General features: G+C 41.7%; 1 protein-coding gene across 3 annotated transcripts in view; it reads left to right on the top strand.

Annotated features, from left to right (window-relative positions):
- LZTS2 (leucine zipper tumor suppressor 2) overlaps positions 1-18,734 on the top strand; it is a 77,640-nt gene that overhangs the window by 52,603 nt on the left and 6,303 nt on the right. The window lies entirely within an intron of this gene.

Here is an 18,734-nt window from a genome sequence, read left to right as displayed (position 1 = left end):
TTACTAAAAAAGAGTTCTGTAGATTCTGTCATTTTGAGCAATTATCAGCAGTCTCTAATACTCCATTTTTGGCAAGATTCTGGACCATGTGGTGATCTCCCAGTTCCAGGTTTTTATCAATGAGATGGATTATCTAGATCCATTTTAATGTTGCTTCAGTCCACAGTCAGGGGGAGTGTGTTCCTATTGGTTCTGCTGGGCCTCAGAGGCTTTTGATACCATCAACCATGGAATCCTTCTGGACTGACTTGCTGGGATGGGACTTGGGGGCAGTATTGTGCAGTAGTTTCAGTTTTTCTTGCGGGGCAAACTCAGAAGGTGATGCTGGGGACTCCTGTTCAATGCCCTGGTCATTGGCCTGAGTGTTTTGCTTTCCCTCATGCTATTTACCATCTATATGATGTCATCCAGAGCTTTAGGGTGCAATATTGCCAATCTGCTGGTGACACCCAGTTCTAACTCTCCCTTCCATCTGGTCCCAAGGAAGCTGTTTCAGTAGTGAAGTAATGTCTGTTGTTAATAATGGATGTGAAGAGAGCAAACAAATTGCAGCTTTATCCAGACAGGACAAAGGTGCTCCTGGTCAGTTGAAAGGCAGCTCAAGGAATAGAGACTCTACTTGTGCTGGATTGGGTTACACTCCCCCTGAAATCTCAGGCTCGCAGGTTTGGTGTTGTCCTGGGCTTGATTCTGAGCCTGGATGCCCATGTTTCAGCATTGGCTAGGAGTGCATTTGTACAGCTAAAAACTATGTGCCAGCTGAGTCTATTCTTGAGATCTGGCTATGGTGACACATGTACAACTGTAATGCACTCTATGTTCATTACTGTTTGGAAACTTGAGTGGGTATAGGATGCTTCAGCCAGAATGTTGACTGGGTCCAGTTATACAGTACAGGCATAGTTAGCTTCAAGATTTCTGGATCTGATGTGAACATACTGGGATTCTGGAGGACTAGGACATTTTTGTCCCCTGATATATATGTATATGTGTGTGTGTTTATACTTCAAGATCTCAAGTTGCATGGTTGTGATGTTTCATGCAAAGATAATTATTCTTTGCCTATTCTAGCAAAGCTCCACGTCTTGTTTGTACCTCTGAGTCCCATTTTCATCTTGTCTGAGGGATCTCCGTGCTTATGTTAATTTCTTGGAAAATCCTGGTGCTGGGACATCCTCTAGCAGCTGTTGGCTCTCCAGGGCTGGCACAAGTCTCCATATGGCTTAAATCCCTACCAATGAGGCTCAATGAGAAGATGAGGATTGTTGTTCCCTATGGCTTATCTGGAATGTGAGAGGAGGACCCCTACTGAGATGACCCAGCCATGCCCTGCCTGAATGCTGTCCCTGATTGGTATGCATGGGGCTGCTCTCCTGGGTGGCCTGTCATTCCATATCTATCCAGCATTGGGCATGGGGGTGGGGGGCTCGCTCTGATCATAACTCATTAGCTCAGCATGTGTGCAGCTATCACAAGGCCTGCTATGGTGCTGGATGGGGAGAATGAAGCTGTTCTTAAAGGAATGGGGTGCACTTCTGCAGTTTGATTTAGTCTTAGGTGTTAAATGTCTGGGCTTTGGGAAGCTCTTTATGGTGTTTTTGTCCCAGGTCTTCTCTACAGCTTCTGTCCTTCCCCCCTTTGTACAGTTTTTCATTGTGGGAAATATCTGCTGCAATATACTTTTGTCATTACCTCTAGGAGTGAGGGAAGTACAGAATAGAAAAGTGCTTAAAATACAAACTCTCTCAGATGAATCAATCAGGCCATGATCTACAAGACTATCACATGAAGGCTTACCATTGCTAAATCATCCCTAAAGCGCAATGGTGTGATTGCCAGTTGCACACCATTATTGGGAAAATGGCTGCTGCTCAAATGCTTTGTTGACGGAAGAGGAGCAGGATGTGCCACCTAAGCTAACAAATCTGAGGATGTTGAACCCACAAAACATATTGCTACATAAGGGAGTATTTAAGTGCACAAACAAATAACAGCCAAGAACTGTAGTTTGCGATGTTGTAGTGTATCGGAAATAATCATCTCAAGAAGGTGGTTCTGGGTTTTTTTGCATCTAAAGAGTGATTTTACTGCAACAGCTACTTCACTGGAATAGTGAATGAACCTTAAAAAGAGGTTGGAAGTAGGAGTCATAAATACCAATGCTTAGTGGCTTTTTAATTTCTTACTCTTATGTTCTTGTTAAGCCCCTGGAGAGAATGGGCCAAACCACACTGCAGAAGTAATCCAGTTTGAGATCACTTTAACTTTCCTGGCTCAGTCCTAGGGAATTCTAGGAACAGTAGTTTCTTGTGGCACCAGAACTCTTTGACAGAAGGCTGTCACAAAACAACAGTTCCCAGAATTCCCTAGCATTGATACAGGGCAGTTAAACTGATCTCAAACTGGATTATTTCTGCAGTGTGTTTTGGCTCTAATATGTCATTTTCTTGGGAATGAAGCCATCCTAGAGATAGGAGTTGTTGCTGCTGCTATTATTAACTTTATTTATATCAAATCTTGTCCCCATAACTGGGACTCAACATACAAAAGATAAAATAATAATAATAATTATTATAATAATAACCATACAAAAGATCAACATTAACATGGAATTAAATTATTAACTCGTAACTGTTTTAGTGCAAAGAAATTCCATTGACTTTATTTAAATGATGGAAGACAACTCATGTCTTTTCTTCAGCTGAAGTTCCCAAAGCTAGAAACTTAACTTGTTCTGCCTTTTCCAATCTGAGAACTTTATTTTGTGATGATTTGAGATTTGTTCAGTGAAATGTTTGTGACACCTTCTTCTGAAAAAAAAAGAGTGGGGTAGTGGTGGGGAGGAAGATACTCTCAAAACCTCTTGTTGCCCCTGAGCTGATGGGCTTCTTGGCTGCCTTGTCTCCAGTAATGGGTTTCCCAGGTGCTAGGCTTGAGTGGCACAGTCTGCAGCTTTCCAAGGCTGTTGTATCTGAGAGTGACCCAGCTGTGAGGTCAAATTTGGGACCTCCCTGGAGTTCCTGCCTCATTGGTTCAAGCCTACATTTGCATGAGAAGGGGAGCTTTTGTTCCCCACTCCAGCTTCTACTGCTGTTCCTGCTGCTGGTGGATTATTTCTCCCATAATCCCTTATCTTGACAGTTGCTGGGAGATGTTGATTATACTATAGACAAGAGGAGCCTGACATCAAACAGGGCCTCAAGCAGCAGGAGCCTGCTTGGACACAAAGATCCGGTTTCCAGGCAGATGCCTTTCCTGGATGAAGAGGAGCAGCAGGTGTTGGGGGTGCTTGAGGACATGGCTCCCTGGGTGGATGAGTGTTGGAAAATGTGGTGGTCTCCTTCTTTGGATTTGTCTTCTTGTCTCTGAAATTTAGCTGTGAATGCTGGTTGTGTCCAAGCTAGATAACTGTCATGTTCTTTATATGAAACTACCCTTAAACATCCATTGATGCAATATGTGGCGGCAAGAATGCATGTGGGAACCATATTGTTGCAATGTATTCCACCTGTACTGTTGGAATGGCTGCTTTCCTGTTTCCAGGTCTAACTATTTAAAGCATGGGCTTTGGCCTTGGCTTGGGACCAGCCAGGCTACATCAAGGTTTGCTGGAACATGTAGGAGCCTTCCGATACTTTAATATAGGGGTGAGAATCATGTGGCCCTTCCCCTTGTGTTGGATTGCAAGTCCCAGCAGCCCTACCTAGCATTGCTAGTGGTGAGGAATATGGAAGCCGCAGTCCAACAGCCTCTGGCAGGCCACATGTTTCTCACTCATGCATTGGTATCAGCTTTGGCAGACTGTTCAGCCCCATTGAAAAGAGATGTTAAGTTGATGGATACTACAGACAGAGCTAGAGCACAAAAACCTTTTAATTGGAACTACAGCCTGTTACAGACTGCCAAAATAAAGCTGCTTCGGGTCTCTTTGGAGGTATGCTATTTAAATGATGCATGGGTCCTAAGAGTCCGGAGGTCGCTCCAAAGCCACACACCATTCCTAATCACTGGAGTGCAGCTTTGGTGCAGCTTCCAGATTCTTAGGATGCGTGCATCATTTAAATAGCATACCTCCAAAGAGACCCAAAGCAGCTTTATTTTGGCAGTCTGTAACAGGCCTACAATTCCTATAATGTTACAGCCAGAATGACCATTGGCTCTGCACTGGAACAATGTAATTCCCTAGGATTTATATATGATCTCATAATTGATGATTTTACGAAGAACTGGGTTTATCTTTTTTCCCCCTTTGTATAATTATGGCATGCATTGCCTTCTGAGAGGCTGTTACCTTGAGGGATAGTTAATAAATCTATTAATAAATAATAACATTGCTCTTTCCTGTGCTGGATGCATAGGTGGTTCTTGAGCATTAACAAGGCTTGGACTGCCCAGAGAACTTCTTGTTGTAATACTGTTATAACTTTGCATTAACATTATCTAAATAAGTAACTACAGTATTATAGTTAATAGACTTAGATAGGGATAATGTACCTAGCATGATTTTAGCCTGTGTAAAATGATGACTGAAATGCTTGTGTGTGTGTGTGTGTGTGTGTGTGTGTGTGTGTATACAGTCAGCCCTCCTTATCCACGGATTTTTTTATCCATGGATTCAAGCATCAAAATATTTGAAAAAAATATAAATTCCAAATAGCAAACCTTGATTTTCTATTTTCTATTAAAGACACCACTTTCCTTTTCCATTATATTTAATGGGACTTGAGTATCCACAGGGAGTCCTGGAACCAAACCCAGTGGAAAACAAGGGCCCACTGTGTGTCTCTGTGTATTAAAAGCAGGTAGATATTATCCAAGCTATTAATCCTTTCTTCTCATCCCTGGGAGAATGGGTATAGATGATCCAGCTGCAGGTGGAAGTATGTGGTAAGTTGTCATAGCCTGAATTCATACCACCAGTCTTTCTAGTCTGCTGCTTGTGGTCAAGATGTAAGCTGTACATTTGAAGAAGAGGAGCCCCAGAGCAAAACAGTATCCTGTCCTGGACTACTTTGAAATGGTGCTGCATTCTCTAGTTTGGTACTACTAAAAGTGGTAGTCCAAGAACCAGTGCCAGTCACTGAAGCTTCCTGGAGGGAAAGAAACAGTTTTAGCCAATAGGGAAAAATCAAGTCACTGATACATTGCCCATCCCTCACATAAGGCAGCTTAAGATGCACTGCTCTCTTTCTTGCTGAGCAGGAGGGAGGTACACAGTTTGAATTAGAGGACTGAATGTTATGACTACCCAGTAGAGAACATAAAGCCATTTCACGAGTAAAGCTAGAACAAATAATGCTTGAAAGGATACAACCAACTGATTCTTTATTTTTATTGCATTAATTTGTTTTTATACCCTCTGCCTTCTCCCAAAACTGGAACTCATTGGCGAAATTAGTTAAAAAGATACAGACTAAAAATGCAAAAATTATATTAAAATACTCCTAAACAAATTATAATGTTAAAATACAGTGGAGTTAAAACAACTTATAGCTGGCCCTCCATATTGGTGGGCTAGCCATCTGCAATTGGAGCATCTGTGGATGGTCCTGCCCCATTATTGTCAGTGGCACACATGCACATGTTGCATGTTCATTGGCGATAATAGGGCTTGAGGTCTTGCACTTTTTACTATCAATGGGGCTGTGTGTGTCTTGAATGGAATACAGAGGACTGAATGTAAAAGCACATCAGTAAAAAAAAACAAAAAAACTACAGCATGCACATATTCAAAGGCCCTTCCTTAGTAAAGAAATAATTGTGAACTCTAACTAAAAAGTATTTTGCCTTTTGATGGAAAGACAACAGGACTAGTCTACTTTGGAAAGAAGCCCTACAGCTTGGCCTCAGCCACCAATAAAACCCTTTTGCTTGCCCTGCCAGACATGCTTCTGAGGGTGGAACGATTGAAGGAAGGGCCTTCCCTGAAGATCGAAAAGCATGACCAAGCTTGAACAGAGAATATGATCCTTCAATAGCCAGGAATGAGGCTGTATTTACATTGATCAGAGTTCAAATATGGGCGTGCATATTTACAACCAGATTTCAAACAGTGAAGCTGGCATGCTGAACAAACTCAGCGTCTTTTGGTCTGCAAAAAAGATGAACAGCATTCTGTAAGACTCCTCTGCTAATGTTTGAGGAAGCAGTGATTCAGCATGCAAAAAGCAGTCAATGAAGAAGAGGTGGTTGCTTGCTTTTTATAAGTTCAGTAAACCTTTCAGTGCTTACTGCATATGTCTCCAGTTCTGTGGTCCAAATGAGATGCCTGTTTGTCTCTAAAATTGTGGGAGATGATCTGTTTTTCATAGCAATATGAATGTTGGAGTAGGAAAATGAAACTGAACTCCTTTCCTGACATAGGTTGCCATTTAGATGCTTTAAGCTGTTTCCTGCAGTCAGATTCCAAACCCAGAACTGATCTAGCTGGATGGAAACAGCTTGGAGGAGATGAATGTGGCAAGGGAAAGTGTGTGGGGGAGTGGTGGCAGGTCAGCTTTTGCTCTCTTACTTTTGGGCTCTCACCTTGATATAAAAAAGTAGATTCCCTAGTATAACTTTATAGGGTCCAGTTTCCTTGAACTGACAGGTCCAGATCCCAGGCTGAGGGTTTAGGCTTCAAGGAGAAGCCTCAAAAGGCCAGATGAGGAGGTCCTGTGTGGGCCATAAATGGCCTGTGGGTAAGGGGTCCTCTGATGCTGACCTAGGCAAAGTGGCCAAGCATGAATTTTAATTTCTAGCCTAATCTTGTCCAGTGTTTGACATTTAAGAGAAAATTCTTTAGCTGAAGCTATCTTATTCTCAGATACTTGGTCTGAATGTTTACCTTCATTTTCAGCCCCAAAATTACACCTTCAGGGATTCATAAACTACTAAATCCATTGCTCTTGAGGGCCTCTAGTAGAAGCATTTTGGGGCTACCTGCCCAAGGAGGAAAAAAATTAGGGGGTGTCTGGAGTTTGGTGGTGGGGATTGGAGGAAGCCTAAGTGAGCACAAAAAACCCCAACATGATTCAAACCTCTGATATAGTCCAATATTTTCTACTCAAGATAAGTGATGGCTCTCCAGGGTCTCAGGCAGATGTTCTGCTGTCAAAAATCATGTACCTGGAAATGCGATGGATTAAACCTTGGACTTTCTGCATGTAAAATGTGTCTTTCAGTAAATACGCTGTGGCCCCCTCCTTGGTATTTTCTGGCTAGTGGAAATGGCAGGGAAGAACCACATGTTCAAAACTGTTCTCTCCAGGCCTGTGTGGAGCTTAAAAATAATATTGGATATATTCTTTTATTTTGCTTTGGTGAGCTATTAAGAAAACACTTTTATGTGTTCTATTTTTCTTTCTCAGCCTTAAAGGCTAAGCCTTTTGAAGTGAAAAGCTTAAGATCTCAAAACCTCAGCCAGTGTTTTGCAGGTTGCGCATAAGTGGCTGAGCTTCCATTTTTGAAGGTTTGGTCTTAGTTGTCAAGCAGAAATTTTTCTATTTCTCTTTGATCTTGATAATTTTAGTTATTTATCTTCAGTTCCTTTTAGAATCTTGTTAAAAAATTTAATTCCCAATTTCACTTCTCCCCTGTGATGGAGAGTTGTGCAGGCCAACAGCTTGTTGAACACAACTCTGGTTTTTTTTGACCAGTGATGAAGTTTATGCCATTTTCATGGAACTTCTTAATTCTTTGGCTGTGGTGCAGCAGACAGCAGATGGCTTTTGCCTCATAGCTGATCTGCCCTTATGGCTAGCTTATTGTCTACACTGCTGCAGACTCTGTGGGCTATTTTGCACTTTGAAATTGCTTCCTCTCTTGAACTGCTTCCCATTACAAATTGTAGTTAACAGTGAAAACAGCAAACTCTTTGAGTTAAAACAAAAAGCCTGGGCCAGCTATAGGCCATAGACTGAAGTAGGAAGTGAAGACTTCTTTCTTCAAGAAGGGGAACCCTAAAAAACTGGAAAAGACATTGATGAGATCATGGTGCTTTCTGTGGCAAGTGTATTTCTGTGGTCATTTATCCAGGCCCTGAACTCTCCAGCTGCCCCCGACCAATTTCCGGTTGACACTAGGGAATTCTAGCTCCAAAGCTGTAGACTGCAGCTTAACTGTTTGCTGACTTATTTATGCCATCTGGGTTGGGGTTGAGCTGCTTCCTCCAGCGGGATTTAATGCACAATCAGGCTAAAAGGTTGTGGCTTTCCATCCCTTCGAAGCACACTTACATGGCAAGGGTAAATGAAACACCACTCTCCAGATACTGGATTGCAACACCCAGCATGCATCACCATTGGTTGTGCTAAGGCTGATAGGCTGCTGAGTCCAACAAAACCTAAGTAGGTAAAATTCCCCATCTTTAGTTTTTTGTGGGGTTTTTTTGGGCTATGTTGCTGCATTCTGGAAAAGTTTATTCCTGATGTTTCACCAGCATCTCTGAAGATGTGAGTCACAGATGTTGGCAAAGTGTAGGAATAAACTCTTCCAGAACATGGCCACATAGCCTGAAAAACCCACAAAAAGCTATGGGTGCCGGCCGTGAAACCTTTGACTTCACATTCCCTATCTTTGTTTCTAGAAGGTGATTCTGTTCCACGCTAGTGGCAACATAAAAGAAACTATAGCATTATCTGGTCAGGATGTTTGTCTACCTACATAAGTGTTGACTTGCTGATTGGTAGCCACTTTCCAGGCTGTCAGGTAGAGTCTTTCCCATCACATGATCCTTTTCACTGGAGGCACCAGGGACTGAACATGGGACATTTCTGCATTTAGAGCACATGTTGGTCCTCTGTGTTCATTAATGTGCAGGAATAACCACTTTTCTTTCAATTCCTAGGGCAATGCAGAAGCTATATAGTGCTACTACATGTTCATTGACAGAGTGGAAATAGCAATACGCCTTTCTAGCATTCTGTAAATATGGCAATCAAAGGGAGTGAATCTGAATTAATTGTATTAGAGTTTGTGTTCCAAGGCTTTGAGTTAGAGCAGGAGTAGAGCATGTGTGACCTTCTCGCTGTTATTGGATGGCTACTGCTATGAGTTTTGCCAGCTTAGCTAAATGGTATGGGATGCTAGGGGTTGCAGTACAACATCTGGATGGTCACATTTTTTCATTTCTGGATTAAGAAGAATTGAGGAAGAGCAGAATTGTGTTTAACATCTTTGGATTCTATATGTCTAAGCTTTGAGCTTTGTTGAGCTCTGGTTTTAGTGGGATTGTTTTCCATTCCAGCTTACTCCTTGCCCATATCAGTGCTTAATTCTAAAAGCATTTACTTCTTTGTATGGTGTAAGTGAATGTATTCCTTCTGCCCGTCATCCACTAATTCCTTTTAATTATCCCTTCGTACATCCCTTCCCCCATTCTACTGGACTGCTGTAACCCTATTTGACTTGTAAAGGAAAAAATGTTATCCTTTCATGATTTTTGTGGATTGTCACATTTCTATTTTTGAGACAAAAAAAATCTCAGCCACCAAATATGAAATATCATTTCCACCTCCTCTGCAACTGTCAGGGGAGTTATACTTTATTTTCTGAAGAACCATTTCCATTATATAACCCTGTGTGTTTAATGCTTTTGCCTTCCTTATCCCATATTTTCCACTACCACCAACCATTTCTCGTACAGTCCCAGATTACACAGTAACAGGATTAGGATATATGCATGAGGGCGACCAAAAAAGATGTATTTTTAAGTTGAACTAAATATAGTCATATTTATTTTGAACTTATTTATGAAATACCGTACCATGATTTTAGCAAGCTCAATATTAAAGACACTTTAGACATTCTTGCTTAAAATTGTTGCTATATTTTTAAGGCGATATCCATTTCCATAAGTTACTTCCTTGAGCAATCCTGTTATCTCATTGTTCTTATCTTAATTTCTCGCACTTTAGCACTCATGGATTGTCTCAAAGTTTTAAGCCTGAAGTCTTCCTTCTGATTGAGAGCCAGCTTGCCGTATTGGTTTGAATGTTGGATTGTGACTCTGGAGACTAGGGTTGATTCGCAGCTTGACCATGAAACCCACTGGGGGACCATGGGCAAATCACACTCTCTCAGCCTCAGGGGAAGGCAAGGGCAAACGTCCTCTGAACAAATCTTGCTGAGAAAACCCCATGATTTTATGGCGACCCCTTAGAGTTGCCATAAGTTGGAAACAACTTGAAGGCACACAACTCACATGGAAACTTCCTTCTGATTAGGGAATCACTGTTAGGAATACAGAAATAAAAAAAAGAATCCTCCAAGTGTCATTCCCTAAATACTTGCATGCTATCCAAACACAGCTTCTTGTAGTTGACAAATCTAGCTTCATTTCCTTTATGGGTCTCTTCCTGTAGACTTGCTAAGCCTCTGCCTTGTCATTTCCATTTTCTAGTCCTTTTCTTTCTTCATTTGGACAGCCCTGCCTTTGGTTATCATCTTCTTTTCCCCAGTTCTCTTTCTGACCTCAGTACCATTACTTTGAGACTGATGCTGACAGTGCTACATCTTGACTTCCTTCCTGTCAATACTATAAATCCAGTCATATTTCATCTAGCAAACGGCCAGTCTATTAGTCTGTGCATAATAGCCAATGAGTGGTTGTAGATCAAGGAGTGCCTGTTCTGACAATGCTGAAAATTCTTCCAAAATCTGGGCTTAATCTCATTTTGGAAGAAAGGCAGGCTATAAAAATCCAATAAATAAATAAAAATCTACACTGCAGAATTAATGCAGTTTGACACTGCTTTAACTGCAGTGGCTCAATGCCATGGAATTTTGGGGTTTGTTGTTTTGTGAGATACTTGGCCTTTTCTGTCAGAGACTTCTGATGCCACAACAAACTATAAATCCCAGGATTCCATAGGAAGGAGCTATGGCAGTTAAAGTGATGTCAAACTGCATTAATTCTCCAATGTGGCAGCAACTTTGTCTTTTTCTCCCATCACATCTTGATTGCACTCTCCAGTAGGAAAGCATCGGGCATCCACTGTCAAAATGATATACAGTAATTGTAAACCTCCACAAGGCCGTTGGTACTTTGATTTTCATAGCAATTATGTCAGTGCTGCAGTTTCTTGGCAGAATGCCCATCATAAGCCACACATACCTTACTATAGGCAAGAAGCAAAATGTCAGACTTTTACATTCAGACTCTTCTTAACTATTCATACACTATGTATAATCTTTACAGAAGGCACTAATGCACATAAGGAGCCTAGCGGAATCTGCCTTGACTTTTTTCTGCTAGACATATGACCAGTCACATAACTACACATAGCTCCCTCTCACCATGGTGTCCTACCACCATCTAATATAGTCCTATACTTTATTTCTTCCTGGCTTCCAACAGAATCATGTTTGGTTAGAAACTGCAGCAAGATATGTGTGTATACCATATGAGACTATGTTGGCCAGACCCTGTCAGGAATAACCCAACAGACTAGGGCTGCTTGTCAGGGACTTATTATTCTTTGAATTTAAGTACCTGGCCCCTCTCATGCAAATCCATCTAGTGAGTTTACAGCACAGTCTTATGCTGTTTTACTTGGAAATAAATAGCGTTTACTCCCAAGTAAGTGCATCAAATTGCACCTCCAGTGTTTATCACTGCAACCCTGAGTATATACAGTTGGGAGAAAATTAGACTGAAATAACTGAGACTTAACCTATGAAATGGCTTAGCTTTTTGGCTGCACTTTCCTCACCAATTTAATTTTCTATTTTGTAGGGTTGCTGGCCAGTGTTAAGTCTGTTTTACATTGTTGTTTTCCGTCTCATTCTACTTTGTGTGTTTGGATTTTCCAAATTAAAGGCCTTGTTTTCAGAGTCTTCTCATTCTGGCCTCAAAAGTACATCCTTCTAAAGCAATTGCCTCTTTTCAGATTTGTTCCTGGTTATTGGGGGAATCATTTTTGGTTGTTCTTTAATGTGGTCAGCCCTTTGGTGGTGTTTTCTTTTCGTTTCAAGGAGCAGATTTCCACTTTTCATTGTTATGGAAGATTGTTGAGAAACATTTTTTTTACTTTTGTTTACTATGGCTTTGCTCTTGCATTGCCCTTGTATCAAAACACCCACATTCTTTCATAGAATCATAGAGTTGGAAGGGACCACAAGGGCCATCGAGTCCAACCCCCTGCCATGCAGGAACTCTCAATCAAAGCATTCCCGACAAAGCATTCCCGATAGGGATATAGAAAACATTCAAGGTTTTTTTTTTCTTCTATGACAGAATAAAAATAATCTTCATGAAAACACAAGTATTATCAAGGTTGTCAAACTCTGTACTTTAACTTACCTTCCCAGAATTTGATCTATGTTCAATCTTTGCCTCATTGCCAGAACAAGAATGTTTGTTTGAACACCTTGCCTGGGCTAGAAGCCTCATGTTGATGATTTCTTCACTTAGAATCATAGATTCGTAGAGTTGGAAGAGACCACAAGGGCCATCGAGTCCAACCCCCTGCCATGCAGGAACTCTCAATCAAAGCATTCCTGACCGTGGCCATCCAACCTCTGGGTAAAGACCTCCAAGGAAGGAGACTCCACCACACTTCAAACAGCCCTTACTGTCAGGAAGTTCCTCCTAATGTTGAGGTGGAATCTCTTTTCTTGTACCTTGCATCCATTTTTCCGGGTCCTGTTCTCTGGAGCAGCAGAAAACAAGCTTGCTCCCTCCTCAATATGACATCCCTTCAAATATTTAAACAGGGCTATCATATCACCTCTTAACCTTCTCTTCTCCAGGTTAAACATACCCAGCTCCCTAAGTCTTTCCTCATAGGGCATGGTTTCCAGACCCTTCACCATTTTAGTCGCCCTCCTTTGGACAAGCTCTAGTTTTTCAATGTCCTTTTTGAATTGTGGTGCCCAGATTTAATGTAATCTTTCTGTTCACGTTGACTGCAAAAATAATTATCTGTAATTTGGAGATTGCAGCAAAAGAATATAGCATGATACAACATTTTACAGTTGGGGAAGAAAAGAGCATCAAATTATTCTCTTGAATAATGTATACTTTGCTTCCTGAGAAAATATCACCATGATAACCATTTTTCTGTTATGGTTCATGAGAATTTTTCAACCCCACCCACATCTGAACAATATCACTTGAAATATAAATAAGTTGCATTAGTTTGCAGATAGGTTAAACCACTATAGTATGGATCATCAGCTAAATAAAAGACTTATGAGAACTTCTGGAAATATTTGGCCTGCATCCCACTGGTTGGCCATTTGAATCAGTGCTTGAAATGGCAAGTCATTTCTTGTGTAAATTCAGTTGATTCAATAGATCTGTAGGTAGAACTAACAATAGAATTCAGGCCATTTGTTTATTTCCCATGTTGTGTGAGAATTTGGCCAAATGGAATATAAAATAAGAGTTGACTTGACTTCTCTAATTTGTTTGTTTGGCCTGTATTTACATCCTGCCCTTTGCTCCTTCTGTTGGATTATCTTTGTTTCTGCCATGCTGAACCCCTGTAATGTCTGCAGAGTTTTTGATCACTGATCATTCACACTTTGGAGGAATTCTGTTGGACAGATATACATGTGACTTTTCTGCACTGAAAATATATATTCCATGCAGGAAATTCTTTTCTGTACAAAGTATGTAGTTTCCTATGCAGAAAGCATGTTTAAAAAAAGTTTTTGCCTCCCAAAGTGTTTTTTTTTTCTCCCATAAGTGAATAGTTGTGAAAATCTTTCCTTACCATCAGAGAAACCTTTGTTAAAAAAATCAACCAGGAAAAGAAAATTGTAAATATTTCCCCCCATATCTAAGCCTAACTCCTTGTTGCATCCGACCCATAAAGAAATTCTGTTCCTAGCTTATTGTTGGGATTTCGTGTGTGTGTGTGTGTGTGTGTGTGTGAGAGAGAGAGAGAGAGAGAGAGAGAGAGTTCTGTTCTTAAGATTTGTGGGCACTAGCAGTAGTGTGAGCATTTATTGTGCATCAAGTTTCATTTGTCCGTCACCATTTGTTCATTTTCTCTCTCCTTTCATGAGTGTCTGTTCAGTACAAAGTTACAGTATGACAGGGTTTGTAGGGTGGTCTCAGCTTGCCTTCTGACCCACTCCTTTCACCGTCTTAGATATTTTACTGTATTGTGAGTGCTTTGAGTACATGTGTTATCGCCCCTGCCACCCCCTGCTTCCATCGTTCATTTTCAGTCTCTGATTAATGTGTCTGGATTTGCAGACTCTTCATTTGGGAGTGCCACTCTGAAGATCCCTCTAAATTCATGAGCAAGGCTCTTTCTCATTTTATGAGCTCAGAAATGGCACAATGAAGTGTAAATCCCCCTTTACCCTAAATAGCATTAGAGACACTTGTCTTCCATTAGAGTATATATTAGTGGTGGATGGTTTTGGGCAGGTAGAAAGAGGGTTATCACCGTGGTATTCTTTCTGTTAAGTCCTTCCAGCCCTTTGATCTGCCTCCACCTCTAGCACCCCTATTTCAGATCAGGTCTCATCACAATGTCCCCCCTTTCCTGTTGTTGTTTTTTGTTTGTTTGTTTGTTTGTCACATTCATGGCATCCCGCACTGCCTAAGATGAGAGCTGAACAGGGGCTGGTCTAAGTGCCTAGGGTTGGAATAAATGCATGTTAGTTCCACTCTGTGATCCTGAACTGCTGGCAGGAGCGGGAAGCACAGGCGCTTTCTATTTAAAGCACAGCACAGAGGGCAGGTTATAAAAAGGAATTCTGCTCTGTGGACAGCAGCAAAGAAAGAGGGAAGCAGACTTGGCAGGAGATGGGGAGGTGTTGCTGCCTTGGCCTCCCTCCCCCATTCCTCTTCTCTGTTGGTGGCATGGCAGAGAAATAGCTTCCTGGAAACCCTCTGCTCCTATGTCCAGTTTTGGGAGGCTTCCTCAACCGAACACAAATTAACAGCGTGATGCTCTTGCAGTGTGCAAGCTGGCCGTTCTAGGGGGGATTAGAAAAAGCACAGTACAAAAGAAGGACAACCACACAATTTCCTTCTCATAGCATAACCAAGATGCAGAAAAGAAGATGCATGCAAAAATATGCCACTTTGTTTCTTCTCCCCTTCTAACATTATCCTTCTATTCCCTTCTCTCCTTAAAGCAATAAGGGAATAAAGGAGGGAAAGAGAGAAAGGATAAAAGGCAGATAAAGGAAGAAAGAAAAGAGTTGATTATAGAGAGTAAAAGAGGTTTTTGTAAGTTGCAGAGTGGGATATTGTAGTATGTAGCTCGTATTTTTTTAAATGATGTGATATATGTTATATGAATTGTATTAGGGATTATGGATATTATGCTTTCCCTTTTGTGTTATGGATGTTATGAGTAAAATGTTTTCTTTTTTATGATTAATATAATTTATTTTTTTTAAAATCAAAATATTCCACTTTGCATTGGCTATTCTTGGCTTTTCATAGAGTCATACAAACCACTGTTCTGGCTGCTTATCTTGGGTCTTTAAAACCAGGAGAGGCAGCCAGGCCAGTGTATCTGTTCTGGAGGGGGCAGAGGATATCCCAGCTATCCTTCTGGCATGATCTCTTTCCAGCTGTGAGAGACATCATGTCCTGGGCAGTTGCTGCTTGCCTTAGGCAACTGACAGATTTCATCACTGAAAAAAAGTGCTGAATGGTAATAGCAAAAGAATCCTGGAAAGAACTGAAGCTCTTTCCCAGGGGTAGGCAACCTTTTTGAGCCGGGGGCCGGGTTGCTGTCCCTCAGACAACGGGGGGGGGGGGGGGAGCCAAAAAATAAATAATTAAATAATTTTAAAAAAAAAATTAAATAGATAAATAAACCGGAACAAATGTAGGACAAAATTTTCAAATGGAGGACACTTTTTTAAAAAAAATGGAGGACACATGAAAAAATTTGCTGATTTTTTAAAAAATGTTAATATAAATGCATGTTTCTGAGGCTTCTATAGACAACTGCCCCTCTTGCCCGCCGCTTGACTCCCCTTGTCCGCCTCCTCCTGATAGGCCAAAGGCCCCACACCCTCACGCGAGAGGCCAAAGGCTCCGGCGGCAATCGGTGGCAGGACCAGGCTGGGGCCGGTCCCAAGGCCTTGCTGGGCTGCATCTGGCCCGCGGGCCGTAGGTTGCCTACCCCTGCTCTTTCCAGTTCCCTTTCAGCCTTATGGATCTTTGAGCCTCTGAGCACAGTCCAAGATGCCCCTTAATGTGAAAAGGCTGCCTAAATCAGGGGTGTTCCCAACAATCTTTTCCAGAGCTTTGGGAAAGTTACTGTTTGGGACTACAACTCTCAGAATCCTTTAACTGACATAGCTGTGTTATTTACAGCATTAGTTCCTCTTTGATTTCACACCCTCTCTTTCATTACTTGTTTAATCTTTGGGATTTTTTTAATAAGGAGGGACATTCTCTAGATGCATTTCTGCCCCTCACTATGTGATATTTCTGTTCCTACTTCATGCGTGTACTGGATTGTTAAGGTACTTGGGATGAGGAAGGAAGTAGTGATGAATTTTCCAGGGACAGTTAATGGGAAGGGGATGAGACATGTAAAGTTCCAAAACATAAATACTTGGGACATTCCCAGTGGAATACACATCAGTAAAACTAGCTGAAGTACTCCATGTAAACACACCCTCCATGTGCCTATTCAGAAGCATGTGGGGATTAAAAAACATCACAGTTTGTGTTCGTGCCACCACATTTAGTGTGTTGTCTTGGGTGGTGGATTGCTGGGAACAAACAGAAAACAGTCCCTGCTATGATTCTACTGCAGCTGCTCACTCACAAACCACAATGTTGTGAGTTCAATACCAGCCAGGGGCTCCGGGTCGACTCAGCCTGGCATCCTTCCTTAAGTTGCTAAAATGAGCAGATCATTAAACAGTGTGTCTGTGAACATCTAGATGGCAATTCCATAATCACAAAAACTCAACATGGGTTTCAGAGAAACAAGTCATGCCAGACAAATCTGATCTCTATTTGATAAAATTACCAGCTTGGTAGATGAAGGGAATGCTGTGGACATAGTATATCTTGATTTCAGTAAGGCCTTTGACAAGGTTTCCCATGACATTCTTGCAAACAAGCTTGTAAAATGTGGGCTAGACAAGGTAACTGTTAAATGGATTTGTAATTGGTTGACTGGCCGAACCCAAAGAGTGCTCAACAATGGCGCCTTTTCATCCTGGAGAGAAGTGACCAGTGGGGTCCCAAAGGGTCCTGTCCTGGGCCCAGTGTTATTCAGCATCTTTATCAATGACTTGGATGACAGATTTGGGGGCATACTCATCAAATTTGCAGATGACACCAAATTAGGAGGAATAGCTAATACTCCAGAGGACAGGATCAAAATTCAAAATGTCCTGAATAGACTAGAAAGCTGGGCCAAAGCTAACAAAATGAAATTCAACACGGGGAAATGTAAGGTACTGCATTTAGGGCAGAAAAATAAAATGCACAGATGTAGGATGGGGGACACCTGGCTGAACGAGACTACGTGTGAAAGGGATCTTAGGAGTCCAAGTAGACCACAAGTTGAACGTTAAGTCAACAGTGTGATGCGGCAGCTAAAAAGGCCAATGCAATTTTAGGCTGCATCAATAAAAGTATAGTGTCTAGATCAAGAGAGGTAATAGTGCCACTATATTCTACTTTGGTCAGGCCCCACCTGGAATATTGTGTCCAGTTCTGGCACCACAATTCAAAAAGGACATTGAGAAACTGGAGCGTATCCAAAGGAGGGCGACTAAAATGGTGAAGGTTCTGGAAACCATGCTCTATGAGGAACGACTTAGGGAGCTGGGTATGTTTAGCCTGGAGAAAAGAAGGTTAAAAGGTGGTGTGATAGCCCTGTTTAAATACTTGAAGGAATGTCATATTGAGGAGGGAGCAAGCTTGTTTTCTGCTGCTCCAGAGAACAGGACCCGGAACAATGAATGCAAGCTACAGGAAAAGAGATTCCACCTCAACATTAGGAGGAACTTCCTGGCAGTAAGGGCTGTTCGACAGTGAAACACATTCCCTCAGAGTGTGGTGGAATCTCCTTCCATAGAGATCTTTAACCAGAGGCTGGATGGCCATGTTGTTGGGGATGCTTTGATTGAGATTTCCTGCATGGCAGGGGGTTGGACTAGATGGCCCTTGTGGTATCTTCGATTCTATGAGTACCCAGCTTGTTGGGAGCAATTGGCTTACACTTTGTAAACCGCTTACTGAGTGCTTAAGTACACTGACAAGTGATATAGAAATGTACTTGTGTTACTGCTATTGCTACATTCTGTAAATGTGATTTCTCTTGTTCTTGGGAAGCTCTCTTAAAGCTTCAATCTCGGTACTTTGCTCTGTTAATTGTGGGCTGCTGTTGCTGTAATACTGGAATTCACTGAATGCCAATCCTTCCTTGCTGAAAGAACTTTTGCTTAGCTTTTCTAGAGTATATAACATATAAATACGAGCTTTCCCGTCCTTGGACTGTTTTCTACTCTATTTAACCTGCCATGTCGCTGAAGTTTCTTTTAAGAAGCCATTGGCCATCTCTCCCATTTTAACAGACCAGTTTCCACTGACCTTAGGCCTGGCAGGAATTGGAGTTTTGAGCTTGTGTGTGTGTGTCTGTGATCAGTTGTCAGGGTTGTTAGGTTCACACCATGCTTCTCCTGTCCCAAGAGAGGCCAGCAGGGGCTGCTTGTGCTCCCTATTATTGTGGAGTCTTGCTGATTTTGCCAGCTCATTTTATTCCAGTCGGAGGAAGGCCACAATGTATTTTCTGCAAACAGGGTAT

The sequence above is a fragment of the Sceloporus occidentalis genome, unplaced genomic scaffold (genome assembly GCF_023333645.1).
Source record: "Sceloporus occidentalis isolate IW3139 unplaced genomic scaffold, rSceOcc1.0.p SCAF_2, whole genome shotgun sequence".
Classification (NCBI taxonomy): domain Eukaryota; kingdom Metazoa; phylum Chordata; class Lepidosauria; order Squamata; family Phrynosomatidae; genus Sceloporus; species Sceloporus occidentalis.
The sequence above is the reverse complement of the archived record's forward strand: the minus strand, read 5'-3'. Positions and strand labels throughout refer to the sequence as shown.